Source organism: Lepidochelys olivacea (genome assembly GCF_965140295.1).
Source record: "Lepidochelys olivacea isolate rLepOli2 genome assembly, chromosome: 9".
NCBI classification, from domain to species: domain Eukaryota; kingdom Metazoa; phylum Chordata; order Testudines; family Cheloniidae; genus Lepidochelys; species Lepidochelys olivacea.
In genome coordinates, this window is record NC_140419.1 from 90,447,116 (window position 1) to 90,465,489 (window position 18,374).

Consider the following 18,374-nt stretch of genomic DNA (forward strand, 5'->3'; position numbering starts at 1 on the left):
GACCTATCCTAAATAGATACATTCAGAATCATATAGGCAAGGCCTTTGTATTCTGCTATGCTGCAGAATTTGTTGTAGAATTGGCTCCTCAGTTTACCAATTAAAATGGAGCAATTTAATCTCAAAGTATTGCAATTGCAATCTAGAAAAGTTAAGGTTTTTAATTTTGTCTGTTTCCACTAGAGGGTGTTCTGTGATTGTATTATTTACCTCCTCTGACAGCACAGTATAACAGACTTGTTCTTCAAACAGTGTACTTTATTCAATTCCCCTTCTTTATTCCTCAAAGTTATACTTATCAGGATGACTGATTCATGCTCTAGAATGTTTTAGTAGGAGAGAGAGAACCTGTAAAAGAATGTTGTATCTATCTTTTACAATTAAATTTACACTTCAGGTAGTTTTTGTAAAAGTTTAATTTAGCTTTTTTTTTAATAGGTGACATTACCATAATTTTTCTCTGTTGATGGTGCTTGCTTTTGTGAGTTGATGTGTATCCTACCTGTAGTTCATAGGGAATAGGGAAAACTTTAAAGTCTCTTGGACTTTGGTTCAAATCCAGCACTGCTGAATATTAGCTGAAAGTTGCTAACAGCTGCACGGCTAGGTGGTTGATGTGAAGTGAAATGAAATAGTAGTCCGAATCCAGTTCCTTCTGCTGGGCAGGTAGTTACATCACAAAACTCAGATCATGGCAGTTGACCCTTAGAAAAATGGCAGCGGGGCGGACTCCTACCCTTTCACCAATTATTCCAGGTAACGTTTGGGGCTCATTGGTGGGTGACATGGGGAACTTGGATTACTGCCTCTGCTGAACCTGTTCTATAGGTAAACAAAATGCTTCACGTTCTGCTTGTGCCCTTTACCCTCATCAAACATCTTTCCTTAATACAGACAACAACTGCTGCATAGGGTGGTGTTTTCCCTGGAGTCTCAGGCATGTTCTGGGAGCTCATGGCCCTACAGGTCTTGTACAGTATTAAGACTCTTTGTACTAGAGTGGATCTACAGTGGCAGTATCATTTTCCTCCTCATGATGCTGCATAAATAGCCAGCTTAGCATGTTGAAGAAAATTCAGGCAGGAGGGAGAGAGTTTCTGAGGCAGGTACTTGCCCAGAACCCCGTGCTTGTGCAATGCTCAGGAGCTCTCCAGTGCATGTGTTGTTTGCGACCCCAGAGGCCCAGAGCAATTTAGGTGCCTAACTCCCATTGATTTCAGCATCTCTGAAGTGCAGAGATGCTCCCACCAGATCACCATCTACAGTGGAGTCAGGGCAGGCTGGTGGGGGTGATCTTGGGACTGGCTCTAGCCAGGGATGTGCCTGCCCCTGGAACACTTAAGCTCCAACAAGAGCAAAGCAATGTCTTGTTGTCTTAGAGTTTAGGTGCTCTGCCCCGGAAAGACCTCACCTGCTTGAAAGCCTTGCCCTGTGGTCAGGTTTGACGTTGATTGCTACTTCGCAGCAGGTCCCTTCTTAGGCCTCCCTGTAGTTGGACAATTCTCAGGAGATCCCCTAACTTTAAACACACACGTGCACTTTCTCTCTGTTTCTCCCCCTTCCCCCTCCCTCCCTCCTGGTTTCTACAATGAGGGAGGAGCTTAGATCCTGTTAGTATCAAGCTGGCCCTTGCTGCATAATTCGAGTTGGACATGCTGCATGTACAAAAAGTCTCATACACTATGTGTCCTTTAATTACGTGCTCAGCTGCAGTGTTCTTTACTGCTTTGCAGATAGTGGAGTTGGTATCCTATTCACACACGTTTTCCCTCTGAGAAGGGGAAAACTGGCTTGAAAAATTGACCGTTCAGCTCCTTCAGCAGCAGTGCGTATTTTTACTTCCTCCTTGCCCGTTGTACTGTAAAGTATTCCCAGTGGCACTTCGTTTGTGTGTACATCATCAGTAAGCAGGATGGGGAGAGTGAGGGAAAGAACTGAAGAGTGGAGGTGCAAAGTTTCAGAACACACCTCTTGGTAATAAGTCTGGATTTGCAGTCACATGAAATCTGCTCTAAAGTTTTGTAAAGATACAGGAGCTTCCTGTACAAACTCCCTAGATGGACAGATTTTTAGGGAGCTAATTCTAGAATACTGGCCCTACCAAAAGTTTACCCAAAGAGCCCTGGAGTGAGGGAATATACTTTGAAAAGGTAATGAAATACACCATTCAGCTATTAACAACTGAATACTTTGGTCATCAAAAGTCCTCTCCTCTTCCCAATCTTCTAGTACCTTCTTTACCTACTAGGAAGTTGAAATGGTGGTGCAGAGGAGAGACCAGGGCTGCATAAGGTGGTGTGTGGGTTACAACTAGACACACCATTTGTTCACATCCCTTTGGATATGTTAGTTGGGCATCTCTTTTCCTCAATGTCATGCTGCTTGGGGATGTGTAGCTGCCCATGTTGTTTTCTCCTCACTGTAACAGCACACACAACCACAACCTAAAAGTAGCCCTACGTTTTCCACATAACTAAATACAATTCTTAGTATTAAACCATACAAATTGGAACAAAGTATTAAAATGTGCAGCAGTTGTACATCAGAGAAATCTGCAGACATGGGGATCTTAATATTTAATAATTATGTTCCGTCTTCATTACACCTTTTTGTAGTCTGGATTTTTTTCCTTAATTTCTGTTGTCCTTTTGGACTGTCATATTGAATGTCCTTGAATGTTAAGGGTTGATCCATAAATTCTCTGTTGATGGTATGGTGGAATTATTGACCTCCTTTAGAGAGAGAGCCCATATTGTATGTGCTACAAGGAAGGTCACTTGGGTAATAAAACCAGGTTTTTACAGTGTAAAAATAATGGTAAAGGGAAAAAATCAAAAGGAAGAGCTGAAGTAATTCTAGGATGGATTTACTCATTAAAATTCCTAGTCTTGTTTTTTAATGCAACTAAGCTCTTAGCCTATATCTTCTGCCACTGAGATGCACAGGTTAATTAGGAATTGTTAATTATTTCTGTTCATCAGTATTTAAATATGTGCCATTTAATTTCATTGGCTGTTCTCCTTGGCTTTGCGTTCTAAGAAAAGGCAAACTGAAGAGTCCAACTGAATACCTCTCTGCCATTTATTTTATTTACTTTGACCCTATCTCTTCTAACCTAATAGCCCTAAATGTTTCATTTTTCTCTTATTACTATTTGTATTGCAGTAGCACTTAAGCAGATCTCCGTTACGCTAGGTGCTGTACAAACACAGACCAAAAAGACAGTCCTTGCCTAGAGGTCTTTCAATGTCTCTCTTTCTCTAGAGCCTTTCTCTACTTTTTACTTGATGGATCTCCCTTGAGTTACAGCAATGAGAATGGAAGACCGGATTCATGATCCAGACAAGCCAACCAATTCAGTAACAACCTTCTATACTCTGTCCCTTTCTTACGGCAGCCTAATATCTTGTCACCACTGAGCAAATATTCACATTGAACTGTGCACAAGGGCACCTACTACTTTTCCTCTGAGTTGTTACACACTGATGGGTTCTTAAATTACCTGTATCGGTGCATGAAATTGTTCTTCCCGCTGGGTGTCCACACTGAATTTCATCAGTTGTTTCCCAATCACTGGGCTTTGAGGTCCCTCTAAAGTTCCTTGCAATTCTCTGCAACCTAAATAATGTCACTGGAAATGTCATCTCCATTCCCCTCTTTCCCTGGATAATCATTAGAACACCACTTCTAGTACAAATCCTTGGGACACCCCGCAATTAACCTGCGGCCGTGTGTAAAATTGACCAGTTGTTCCTACTCTTATTTTCTACTCACTAATTAGGGTTCAATCCATGACAGAATTCTCAACCTGTGAATGCTTTGCTGTTTTGGTGGTCTGTTGAGGAAGATCTTTTTTAAAAAAGCTTCCTGAAAGTCCAGCTAAATATCTACTAGTTCGTCTTTATTTGCTACTATGTTGACTCCTTCAAAGAATTATTATAGATTGGAGAGATGCAGTTTTCCTTTACACAAGTCTTGCTGGTTTGTCCTTATGTTATGCTTATGCCAGTGTTTTATAACTTCATTTATTGTGTCAACTAATTTACCTGAAGGCTCATGGACCTGTAATTCCCAGAAATGCTCTCTGTTTTAAAGATAAATAGAACATTGGCTACCTTCCAGTAGCTGATTTGTAATGACACTTAAATTATGTAGCCTAGAAGTTTTAGACACTTCATTCTTAAATCCCTTTGGATGAATAGGTAGGCAACTTGATAGCTAACACAAGTTGCCCCACATTGCTCTAAGTTATATCTGGTTGGTTGACAGACAGAGAAATCTAGTCTTCAAATCTCAGTCCAGCACCTTCCGTGAACAGAATAGATACCTTACAAAACTTGGGAACTGTGCAAACCCATGTCTTCAAAGTAGCCAAAACTGATTCTTGTTTTATATCTATATATATTTGCAATCAGATAATTTCCGCAGTGTAATCAACAAGAATGTGAGTTTTTTCTAGTAGTGGACCTGTTTACTAGAGTTGGTTGAATCATGAAAAAAAATGACAGGCCTACTAGTCTATTTGAAATATTCTAATACACTATTTGAGTACTATTTGGCGGTCTCTGTTTTAAATAGAGTAGGAAATTAGCTGCCTATACAGTGTATCTGAGCTGCAGTGTCTCCTGTTGCTCTAACAGTCACTCTTGTCGGCATGGAAACAGCATTACCAGAAACCATTTATATTGGTTTATTTGGACGGCGGATGAAAGTAATATGTATATAAATATTTTCATTAATCCAAAGAGAAAGTGTATATTGACATGAAAGGGGGCATGTTCTTTATGAAGTCTGAAAAACAACATCCTCATCTCTATTAGCACTGAAATATGTTCAATAAGGTGAGTTTATTTACCAAATAGAAGCCATTCAAAAGCATAAGTACGGCTTACTAACCTATCACTCTTAACAAATCCATGCACTTCCTCCTGAAAGGATTTAGATCGTAAAACTGTTTGTTTGACGTTACAAACGCTAGTCAACCGAAAATGAAGCAGTGACTAAAATCTTAGTACAAACCCATTTGCAGGTTGATAAAATGAGTGTAATTGATAGTTCCAAATACCTTATTGGCATATGTATTAAAATTCTAGAATATTTCTTTTTCTTAGTATTGCATTAACTGTAATTTCTATGTAATGCTTGAATTCATTTATATATTTGCACAATACACTATTAGATAAAAAAGTGCCAAAATGTATGTAAGGAGGCCATCACTTTAGCTTAATTGCACACAAATTTCCTGCGGACTCTGATGCTTAAGACCAATAACGAGACTCCTACAGCTAGAATAAACGCATTAGCTTATAAATTTAGAGCTTCTACCTGCTTCGCAGAGGGAGAATCGTCTCTAAATGAGCCTAGTAACATTGATTTGTGATTAATCATTTTACTTAGTGACTCATCTGTGATCACAGTACAACAAAAATGCCATGTTTGCTTAGTGGCATTAACTCCATTTATATTCTGTGCATGCAGAGAATTGCCTTGTTGTCAATGTGGGACTGGGAATATGTCTGAACAATGCAGTCGTTTGAAAAATTGGTCAGTTTTTGATAACGCAGAATTGGAACTGAGGGAAAAGGCAATTGATTAAAACAAACCAACACCACCCCCTTCAAATTTAATAATTCCAGTTGGTCAAACCAAAGTAGTATTTGAAGTAACAAGCTTGCATCTGCAAAACCAAAATAATTTTACTCTGCAAATGAGAGTATCTTCCACTCGCGGCTGAATTCTTCACTTCAGTTTTTCATATTGGGCCCAGTTCTGCAAGCTGATGAGTGCTCTCAACTCTCTTAGGATTTTATTAGATCAGGATTGTAGGGTTTACTTGCTATGTTAGCACCACAATTTTAATAAGTTATCTGTGTTCCACTTGACTCTAATCCAGCTGTGTCCTTGCCCTTCAAACAGATTTCTGAAAATGTGTATTGGGAAGGGAGGTTTGATGAGTTTATGGAAGAGGATTCTGTCAACTTTCATAAGGAAATCTAGGGGGAGAAATGCTACATGTTGAAGAGCATTTCCAGAGGGAATGAGAGACTAAAATATTGTTTGGTAACATTTGTGTTACTCTGTTTTTGGCTATCAGTAATATAATACCATGTGTTTTTATAGCACCTCTTATCCAGAGATGTGGTGTTAATGGTTGTCTGCATCCCATGGTCCAGTGGACAGGCCACAGGACTGAGAGTTGAGTGAGCTGGGTTCTCTTCTTGGCTGGGTTCTCTTCTTGGCTGTCAATCATTTGTTGTGTGCCTTTTGGCGAGTCACTGCACCTCTCTCTACCTCTTCCTCTCTATCTTTTGTCTATTTTGTCTCTTCAAGGCAGGGGCTATTTCTTCCTTTGTTTGTACAGTGCCTAGCAAAGCAGGGCCCTTCTTTTAACTGGGGCCTATGGGCACTATTGTAATGCAAATAATGACTAATGATCCCACTTGTTACACATCACCCCAGACAAATGGAAATAGCAAATATGAAGGCACTTCATAAAGCCAGCACTATGAGTTTTAAACCAGTCTTGCAAAATTCTACTCAGCTTGGATAAATTTTTTTTTTTTTTTTGAGAGCTGAGTAAGAGAGTGCTAGTTTTCATCCTGGAAAAGGGCAGGCAATTTTGCCTGGCTGGCTTAAGAGCACCCCATTCCTACCTTTATAAGAGGGATAAAAATAATAGTGTGAGCCATGCACAGCACAACAGAGCTCTAATTTAAAAAAAAAAAATCCCCATAACAAATGTATGTTGCACTTTGTACAGAAAGTTCAACAAGCAGGATGTTGGTAAATTACACATGACCTCATTGTATAATTTTGATACCCATTTAAGTATTGGGGAATAATACACAGATTTCTACCATATTCCCATACAGTTACGCTATTTCTTTATGGCTAGCGTTCTGTCTCTTGCCTGTTCTGAAATATTGCACAGTGCTTTCTCAAGTGCAAGACCCACCACACAAAGCTGAGTAGGATAGTTACCCCAAAAGTGGTCCAAGGCGATAATTAACATCACAATTGCCACGATAGCCACTGATTTAACAAATTATAAAGGTATTTCCTTTTTTTGTGAATCTCAGGCAAACAAACAGCTTATGCAGAGCAAGAACTCATTGTGATTGGTGGCGTAGGAAAAAATGACTTTCATGCAGCCAGACACCACTATCTCTAAAATGTATTTCTGCTGCTGTGAGTAAACGGTTAAGAAAATGAAAGGACACAAGTAGTGGGTCAAGTCTGGAACCTTCGAAACCCATTGTGATGAATATTCTGGTTTAGGAACCAACATGTACACCAAGATCCTCAGCAAAGTTGCAAATATCACAGGTGTCCTGTTCAGGACAGTGTTGCCAGCCCAAGTGTTCAAAAATCCTGAGCTAGCATCCAAAATCATATCAAGTTAATCATGAAAACTTATATTGTGTGTGTATTTGGTATGTGTCTATTTATAATATAATTTTGCCTTCTGTCTTTTGAGTCATTAGAGTTTATATTTAAGCTTTTCTATACAGCCATGAGGGCTAGATACTATAGCTGGAGACCAGCTTTCAATGCGACGAATCCTGATTTTAAAAGGAACCTGGAACTAGTGATGTACACTTTCAACAGTGCTGCTCTATATTCTGTTGATGGCAGTGCTTCAAGTAGGCATGTTGGAAATCAAATGATTCTTATTTGGCTTTTCAATTAAGACTTAACCACTTTACATGCATCTTAGTGATGATCAGTAGGAAAATGCTGACACCTAGAATTGTTTGGATAAAGTAATCTGAGTCATTGAAGCTAATCTACATTTGTTTGACAAAATGGGCCCTCTTGCCATAGCATGACTAACATGACATCATGATGTTAATGCTCAATCTGTATGCATAAATTATTAACTGTTTAGTTTTTATTTAGAAACCTGAGGAAATGAAATTCTCCACCAAATGTGTATGTTTCTCTCTCAATATTCTGAACTAGCCATCTCCAAGGTATTTAGGATGCAGTAGAAAAATGAATTCAAGAGTTGAATGAACTCTAGATCCCATGGGCTGGAAAAACGCTTGCAAGCAAAAAGCTAAACAAAAAACCAAACTGCATTGTGATGGCCCCCAACCGCTCCAAACCATGAACTGGTGAAAAAGGATAATGAGCTGATGCTATCTTAAATGCTGTCTTTATCTATGCTAGGATATTAGAATCATAGAATATCAGGGTTGGAAGGGACCTCAGGAGGTCATCTAGTCCAACCCCCTGCTCAAAAGCAGGACCAATTCCCAGTTAAATCATCCCAGCCAGGGCTTTGTCAAGCCTGACCTTAAAAACTTCTAAGGAAGGAGATTCCACCACCTCCCTAGGCAACGCATTCCAGTGTTTCACCACCCTCCTAGTGAAAAAGTTTTTCCTAATATCCAACCTAAACCTCCCCCACTGCAACTTGAGACCATTACTCCTTGTCCTGTCCTCTTCCACCACTGAGAATAGTCTAGAACCATCCTCTCTGGAACTACCTCTCAGGTAGTTGAAAGCAGCTATCAAATCCCCCCTCATTCTTCTCTTCTGCAGACTAAACAATCCCAGTTCCCTCAGCCTCTCCTCATAAGTCATGTGTTCCAGACCCCTAATCATTTTTGTTGCCCTTTGCTGGACTCTCTCCAATTTATCCACATCCTTCTTGTAGCGTGGGGCCCAAAACTGGACATAGTACTCCAGATGAGGCCTCACCAATCTCGAATAGAGGGGGACGATCACGTCCCTCGATCTGCTCGCTATGCCCCTACTTATACATCCCAAAATGCCATTGGCCTTCTTGGCAACAAGGGCACACTGCTGACTCATATCCAGCTTCTCGTCCACTGTCACCCCTAGGTCCTTTTCCGCAGAACTGCTGCCTAGCCATTCGGTCCCTAGTCTGTAGCTGTGCATTGGGTTCTTCCGTCCTAAGTGCAGGACCCTGCACTTATCCTTATTGAACCTCATCAGATTTCTTTTGGCCCAATCCTCCAATTTGTCTAGGTCCCTCTGTATCCTATCCCTGCCTTCCAGCGTATCTACCACTCCTCCCAGTTTAGTATCATCCACAAATTTGCTGAGAGTGCAATCCACACCATCCTCCAGATCACTTATGAAGATATTGAACAAAACCGGCCCCAGGACCGACCCCTGGGGCACTCCACTTGACACCGGCTGCCAACTAGACATGGAGCCATTGATCACTACCCGTTGAGCCCGACAATCTAGCCAACTTTCTACCCACCTTATAGTGCATTCATCCAGCCCATACTTCCTTAACTTGCTGACAAGAATACTGTGGGAGACCGTGTCAAAAGCTTTGCTAAAGTCAAGAAACAATATATCCACTGCTTTCCCTTCATCCACAGAACCAGTAATCTCATCATAGAAGGCGATTAGATTAGATTAGTCAGGTTTGACCTTCCCTTGGTGAATCCATGCTGACTGTTCCTGATCACTTTCCTCTCATGTAAGTGCTTCAGGATTGATTCTTTGAGGACCTGCTCCATGATTTTTCCGGGGACTGAAGTGAGGCTGACTGGCCTGTAGTTCCCAGGATCCTCCTTCTTCCCTTTTTTAAAGATTGGCACTACATTAGCCTTTTTCCAGTCATCCGGGAATTCCCCCATTCGCCACGAGTTTTCAAAGATAATGGCCAATGGCTCTGCAATCACAGCCGCCAGTTCCTTTAGTACTCTCGGATGCAACTCATTCGGCCCCATGGACTTGTGATGCTACACTACAACCCCAAAACCAACAAAAGCTAAGAACACCAAGATTTTGATTTTTTTTTTTTGAGGGAGAGCAGAAATAAGGTCCTGATCCTACAGAAACTTTGGCGTATGGTTAACTTTACTCTCTTTAATAGCCAAGAGGATTACTTGAATGCTTAAAGCTACTCGTGTGCACAGGTGTTTGCAGGACCGGGACCGAAGGCTCCAATTCACAGCATTTAAGCATATGCCTAAAGCTAAGCACATGCTGTGTTGAATAGGGATGGGCTGCTGAATCAGTGCCGAAGGGGGGGTGGGAAACCTTGCCAGTGTGGTCATATCTCATATGATCACATTCCTTCAAGTTCTTGGGAAGAAATGTACAGGTCTTTGTTATGGCTGCTGTCTTCCATGTTTCTAACAAATATCCCTAGGCAATGAATAACAGGCTAGTCCTGTGTACAGTAACATTACTTTACAATGACACTCGTGTGACTTTCCAAGTCCTGTCACTCACTCTGATTAGTCCACTGAAATAATGGGATAACTCCTACTGAATAAGCTTTCCCCTGAGAAGAAAATATGATAGTTGTGAAATTTTGAATTTAAATTGAAAAGCTTTAGGATTTCCTGTCTTAGTTCTGATTCGTAGCAATAGGCTTTTCACTTCTCTTCCTAAAATTTAAAGACGACTTTGGTTTGACTTTAAGATGGGAATGAGAAGAAATCATAAGGCAGAGTGGGAAAGGCAGATTTCTTAATTATGAGAAACAATTTTGTCCCTGAAACTTGAGGCTCTTGAATGACTAAAATGAATGTTTTTTCATTTTATAATATCTCTATATAGAATTTGTATAGAAGCTAAATCTGAGGTGCTTTCCAAAGCCCTAGTTAAGCCTCACTCCCATCCCTTCAAGGTTGGGAAGCATGAATACCCTGTTTTATAGATAGGGAACTGAGGCACGGAGCAGTTGGGAGCTGACCAAGGTTACAGAGTAAATCAAGCAGAACAGGGCCTAGAACCTGGGAATCCTGCCCTCATCTGACCTCTTGTTATCTTTCCTTCCTTTTGAGAGCGTTAACACATTCCCAAACAGGGCTGTCTTGCTCTTTCATGGCGCTCATTTGATAATGCAGAGAGGAAAACCAGCGTCATAAGGTGCATGCACAGAGGTGGAACCTGTTGTTTGACCCCTTTCACTACTCATTCAAAATCTGGAAGCTTGTTGCTAATGATCATTTTGGAGGAGCAAGTATTTAAGCCAATGAGAATCCCATCTATTCATGTATTCCCCAGCTGGACTTTGGTTTATTTGTTACGTACAGAATTTATCAGTTCAACCCACTTTTTTTTTTCCTGAGCCAATGTCACGATCCGGGAGTCTATTTTTATAAAGCGGATATCGTGTCTTTTAATATTTTATTGGTTTTTACGCATTTAAGGGAAACTCATCCATCCTTCAAGCAAAGCTTTGCTTTGAGATGTATTGGCGTTGCATATTAAAGTGCTGAAGTTATGTACTGACTAAATATATTTGCAAACTTCAGCACTAAATATGTTACATTCCAGCTCTATTAATTTAAAGGAGAAACTAATTTGCTATTCTAGATCTTTATGTTGAAACAAATTTGGAAAATGGCATGCAAAATAAAATATATTAATATTTCATTCCTACTTGTCTTTCTTTTTGTGGATACTGCAAAGCAATTAGGATCTATTTTAAATATGAGCCATATCATCGTCTATCCATGTTATGGATTTTAGCTCAAAAGCTAGAAAGTGATGTTTGAGGGGTAAATTCAATGTTCTAAGAAGGATTTGTTTCACTTCATATAATAAAACTCCACAATTATTTTTCAGCTACACTGGCTTTTAGGGGCTCTGTTTACAATGAACAATATATTCTTTGGAATACAGAAGTCCTTTTTAGAAAGAAAAATTTTCATTTTATTTCAAACATCTCTGTGGATGAGCTCTAAAGAATTCAATACAATACCCCCCTCTGCCCAATTCAAGCCAGTAATATAAGTTTTTACAGTTGCTAATAGCAACTTATGTGGCGAACATAATTACAGCAATTTAGAGGACACTGGTAACATGAATTTCTTCAAGTAATTAAATACTAAGGTCTTTCATGACAACATCAATGTCAGCCCCATTCCAAGTCAAAAAGCAAAGGACAAATGAACTTACCATTTTTATTTGCTTTTTCTGAATGAAAGGCTTTCAGAAAAGTGACACAGTCAAGTCTGTAATTTTAACTTGATTTATTTGAATTAGTGAAATGTTTAGTAAATACATCCCAGTGCACATCTTAAATATTTTCCCCTGGAGATCAAACATCCATTACTTTTTAACTTCCACCAGCACTCACACACTTTAATTTCTGTGCCTGGCAGTCGTCTTGAAAGAAAGGAAAAGATAAGAGAAAAGGAAAAGGTCACTTAGGTACCAGAACCATGACAGCGAAGGAGAGCATTTGGCTAGCACATTTTACCTACTTATCTAAGCGATAGGCAGAAGTGTTGATCCAATGAGAGGTATATCTGAATTGTTTACATTGGGATCAGAATGAAGGGATGGTCTTTTGCTGGGGAAGCTGTTTTCCAATGTATTATCTCTGGCTGTTGACTCTTTCATCTGTGTCTGAGCAGGAGTGGGTCTACATTTATTAGGTTTCAGAGTAGCAGCCTTGTTAGTCTGTATCCGTAAAAAGAAAAGGAGGACTTGTGGCACCTTAGAGACTAACAAATTTATTTGAGCATAAGCGATGAAGTGAAGCTGTAGCTCAAGAAAGCTTATGCTCAAATAAATTTGTTAGTCTCTAAGGTGCCACAAGTCCTCCTTTTCTTTTTGCAAATACAGACTAACGCGGCTGCTACTCTGAAACCTGTCGTCATACTTAAAGACTAACAAATTTATTTGAGGATAAGCTTTCGTGAGCTACTGAATGCATCCGATGAAGTGAGCTGTAGCTCACGAAAGCTTATGCTCAAATAAATTTTAGTCTCTAAGGTGCCACAAGTACTCCTTTTCTTTCTACATTTATCAGTTATTGACAAAGAAACATTAATCTCAAGTTAAAGTACCTGAGGCAATAAGGAAGAAAAGTCAAGGCAGTACTGTAATATGCTCCTGGAAAGGATGTGAAGGGATACTGGGAGTAGAATGCAGGCCTGACAAGTGAGGAAGAAAATAAAATGGCATCCAAAAGTTAAGGTGCTGTCTTGGTGTTAAATTCTGACCTTGTTGAAATTAACGGAAGTCTTGCCATTGACTTCAATGGGGCCAGGATTTCATCCTTGTTCCTTTTATCTGTGACTCTCCAGCTGGTAACCCTGTATCTATCTATGGTTCTTCTCTAAAAAACCCAGATGATGTCCTCCTGGTCTTTGAAGGCCCAATCCAAAGTCCATGGAAGGACTCCTCTTGATCAGCAAGCTTTGGATTGAGGCTTAAGACAAGCAAAATGCTATATTCTGCAGATATTATTTCAATTTGTATGTTCCTTGTATTCAGACTTGAGTGAGGTTATTCCATGCTGTTTTGGAAACACTTGGGCTCACACAAGTCCATGTGCCTTTCAACCGCTCATATATTTTTCTAATATTTATCTCTGGTCTAAGTTCTTACTTCTTTCCATGCTTGTATTTGGTTTCCCAGAATCTCAATGGCGAGCTCTGTTTTGAAGATATGCTAACTGGTCTTCGTTGTTACTTGACAGCATGAATAGTATCACTAGATCCAGCCAGAATAGATTGTGTCTACACGTGCTTTTAAGCACAGCAGGCCAGGATAATTTTGACTGTCCTCTATAAAGTCCTGAATGGCCGAGTGATCTCAGAAGTGCCCTTTGGACTTGGCTCCCTCTTGATATATGCCAGACTGAGTTTGAACAGCATCTGAAACATCAGTTTAATTGGTTTGTTTTTTACAGTGGCTGGTAAGATATTGCCTGTCGCTCAATGAAAGTGGTAATTACAGTTCTTGGTCTGTACTGGGTCCCTTTGTGAACACTTGTTCAGATTTTTGTGAGTATCTCTGGTAACTATCTCATGATGGCGTGATGCTTCCCAGGGTTGCGAGGCATCTCGCTACCACCTGCCTTTAGCGCGAGGAAAACTTGTCTGTGCCTGCCCTGGGTTGGCTCCCAACTCCCCTGGCCACAGGCAGCACAAGCATTCCTCTCTAAGCCTTGTGGGTGCTGCTGTCTCTCTGCTGATTGGCGAAAGACACACTCCAACCCCTGAGCCCTCCGAGCTGCTCCATGGAGTGCCCAACCCCTGGCCCGCTAGACACTCAGGGTTTGTTTATACAGCAATGTAACCCCAGGGTTAGCCGGACTCAAGTCAGCTGACCCGTGTTAGGGAATCCTGGGCTTGAAGCATCTACATTGTATTTAAACCCTAGATTAAGAGTTTTCTGACCCATGCTCGAACCTAGGGCTCTGGCATCCACACTACAGTGCACAGACCTGAGTCTAAGTAACTATATTCCGGAGTCCCTAGCAGCGCGTGGCTCCCGCCCTCCCTCCACCCCCCGAAATGTGGCGACTCTAGCCCTAGGAGCATGGTGCACTGTGGGAAAACTTTACTGCCCACCCTGCACAACCAGGAAACAGCTCACTTTGCAAAAGCCTTGATTGGTTCGCTCTCCATGCAAATCCGGGAGGCTCTCTGCTAGTGTGCTTGCAACCTGGTGACCAGAACAGAATGGCTTAACGCTGACCTGAGCTGCTGCCATGTGCCAAGGGGGGTGCTTCTGTTTTCAACAGAGTGGATTGCAGATTGTTGGGATAGAGAGATCTATGGAAGTTGTCTCATGGAATTGCGCGATACTTCCAGTTGACGCCTGGGACCTGAGTCAAGCAGGGCTGCAGCTACACTGTGAAGCAGTAGGGCTTGGACCCTGGGTCCCCGCTTGACTTGAGCTCGGACCCTCCAGCCCTGCAGGGTCCTTGGAGCCTGGGTCCAATCCCTGGGTTAGCACAATTGCAGTGGAGATGCAAGGTGGGATTAGGCTTGAGCCTGGGTTCTAGCACAGGCTTATATTGCACTGTTGACCAGTGGTTCTCAGCGTGTACCCCTGGGGGTCTGCAGAGGTCTTCCAAGGGGTACATCAACTCATCTAGATATTTGCCTAATTTTACAACAGGCTACGTAGAAAGCACTAGCAAAGTCAGTACCAACTAGAATTTCATACAGTCAATGACTTGTTTCTACTGCTCTATACACTGAAAGGTAAGTACAATATTTATATTCCAGTTGATTCATTTTATAATTATATGGTAAAAATGAGAGAGGCAGCAATTTTTCAGTGGTAGTGGGCTGTGGCACACTTTTGTATTTTTATGTCTGATTTTGTAAGCAAGTAGTTTTTAAGCGAGGTGAAATTTGGGGGTACGCAAGACAAATCAGACTCCTGAAGGAGGTACAGTAGTCTGGAAAGGTTAAGAGCCACTGCTGTAGACAAACCCCTCACTATTCACTGACCGCTGTTTACAAAAGAGCAGTACAAACCAGTTTGCTAGTTCTACCTCTGATCGCTGCTTCACTTAACTCAGAACTTAGATTTGTTTGTAGTGAAATAACGTATAACGTTTATTTAACAAAGCACAGAGATTCAAGTAATAGCAAGTAGATGTATTGGAAACAAATGGCTACATATAAAACAAAATCATAACATGCATTCTGGAGCCTAGACTTGATTAACAAGAACCTCTCATGTCTAATGTAGTGGTGGGAGTCTGCTATAGACCACCGGACCAGGGGGATGAGGTGGATGAGGCTTTCTTCCGGCAGCTCGCAGAAGCTACTAGATCGCACGCCCTGGTTCTCATGGGTGACTTTAATTTTCCTGATACCTGCTGGGAGAGCAATACAGCAGTGCATAGACAATCCAGGAAGTTTTTGGAAAGCGTAGGGGACAATTTCCTGGTGCAAGTGCTAGAGGAGCCAACTAGGGGGCAAGTTTTCCTTGACCTGCTGCTCACAAACCGGGAAGAATTAGTAGGGGAAGCAAAAGTGGATGGGAATCTGGGAGGCAGTGACCATGAGTTGGTTGAGTTCAGGATCCTGACACAGGGAAGAAAGGTAAGCAGCAGGATACGGACCCTGGACTTAAGGAAAGCAGACTTCGACTCCCTCAGGGAATGGATGGGTAGGATCCCCTGGGGGACTAACATGAAGGGGAAAGGAGTCCAGGAGAGCTGGCTGTATTTCAAGGAATCCCTGTTGAGGTTACAGGGACAAACCATCCCGATGTGTCAAAAGAATAGTAAATATGGCAGGCGACCAGCTTGGCTTAACGGTGAAATCCTAGCGGATCTTAAGCATAAAAAAGAAGCTTACAAGAAGTGGAAGGTTGGACATATGACCAGGGAAGAGTATAAAAATATTGCTCGGGCATGTAGGAATGAAATCAGAAGGGCCAAATCGCACCTGGAGCTGCAGCTAGCGAGAGATGTTAAGAGTAACAAGAAGGGTTTCTTCAGGTATGTTGGCAACAAGAAGAAAGCCAAGGAAAGTGTGGGCCCCTTAATGAATGAGGGAGGCAACCTAGTGACGGAGGATGTGGAAAAAGCTAATGTACTCAATGCTTTTTTTGCCTCTGTCTTCACGAACAAGGTCAGCTCCCAGACTGCTGCGCTGGGCATCACAACATGGGGAATAGATGGCCAGCCCTCTGTGGAGAAAGAGGTGGTTAGGGACTATTTAGAAAAGCTGGACGTGCACAAGTCCATGGGGCCGGATGAGTTGCATCCGAGAGTGCTAAAGGAACTGGCGGCTGTGATTGCAGAGCCATTGGCCATTATCTTTGAAAACTCGTGGCGAACGGGGGAAGTCCCGGATGACTGGAAAAAGGCTAATGTAGTGCCAATCTTTAAAAAAGGGAAGAAGGAGGATCCTGGGAACTACAGGCCAGTCAGCCTCACTTCAGTCCCCGGAAAAATCATGGAGCAGGTCCTCAAAGAATCAATCCTGAAGCACTTACATGAGAGGAAAGTGATCAGGAACAGTCAGCATGGATTCACCAAGGGAAGGTCAAGCCTGACTAATCTAATCTAATCACCTTCTATGATGAGATTACTGGTTTGTGGATGAAGGGAAAGCAGTGGATGTATTGTATCTTGACTTTAGCAAAGCTTTTGACACGGTCTCCCACAGTATTCTTGTCAGCAAGTTAAGGAAGTATGGGCTGGATGAATGCACTATAAGGTGGGTAGAAAGTTGGCTAGATTGTCGAGCTCAACGGGTAGTGATCAATGGCTCCTTGTCTAGTTGGCAGCCGATGTCAAGTGGAGTGCCCCAGGGGTCGGTCCTGGGGCTGGTTTTGTTCAATATCTTCATTAATGATCTGGAGGATGGTGTGGATTGCACTCTCAGCGAATTTGCGGATGATACTAAACTGGGAGGAGTGGTAGATACGCTGGAGGGCAGGGATAGGATACAGAGGGACCTAGACAAATTGGAGGATTGGGCCAAAAGAAATCTGATGAGGTTCAATAAGGATAAGTGCAGGGTCCTGCACTTAGGACGGAAGAACCCAATGCACAGCTACAGACTAGGGACCGAATGGCTAGGCAGCAGTTCTGCGGAAAAGGACCTAGGGGTGACAGTGGACGAGAAGCTGGATATGAGTCAGCAGTGTGCCCTTGTTGCCAAGAAGGCCAATGGCATTTTGGGATGTATAAGTAGGGGCATAGCGAGCAGATCGAGGGACGTGATCGTCCCCCTCTATTCGAGATTGGTGAGGCCTCATCTGGAGTACTGTGCCCAGTTTTGGGCCCCACGCTACAAGAAGGATGTGGATAAATTGGAAAGAGTCCAGCGAAGGGCAACAAAAATGATTAGGGGTCTGGAACACATGACTTATGAGGAGAGGCTGAGGGAACTGGGATTGTTTAGTCTGCAGAAGAGAAGAATGAGGGGGGATCTGATAGCTGCATTCAACTACCTGAGAGGTGGTTCCAGAGAGGATGGTTATAGACTATTCTCAGTGGTAGAAGAGGACAGGACAAGGAGTAATGGTCTCAAGTTTCAGTGGGGGAGGTTTAGGTTGGATATTAGGAAAAACTTTTTCACTAGGAGGGTGGTGAAACACTGGAATGCGTTGCCTAGGGAGGTGGTGGAATCTCCTTCCTTAGAAGTTTTTAAGGTCAGGCTTGACAAAACCCTGGCTGGGATGATTTAATTGGGGATTGGTCCTGCTTTTGAGCAGGGGGTTGGACTAGATGACCTCCTGAGGTACCTTCCAACCCTGATATTCTATGATTCTAATAAAGTATTGCTCACCCAAAATCCTTGCAGAGCTTTACTGCCAAGCTGGCTGTGACCCTTCTTTCACGAGACAAGCTGTCAGCTTGCCTAAGTGAAGGATTCAGTGTATCTTTCTGCTCTCCAGGATATACCTGACCAGTTCTTTGTCTTTATTCATAAACAGGACACCCCTCTGCTGTTTGTTTCTTCCTGTAGATTTCCTCTATTGTAGATTTTGCAATCTCTCAATTTGCTTCTGCCTCAGACTGCAAATAGGCCTACAGTGCAAGGCACACAATACACAGATTGGCTAGAGAGGGAGATACAGATGTCTCCAGCCTGAAAGAAATATCTCCAAGGTATGTTCTCTTGTGGGGATCTGCCTTAACTCCAGCACTTTCAGGACAT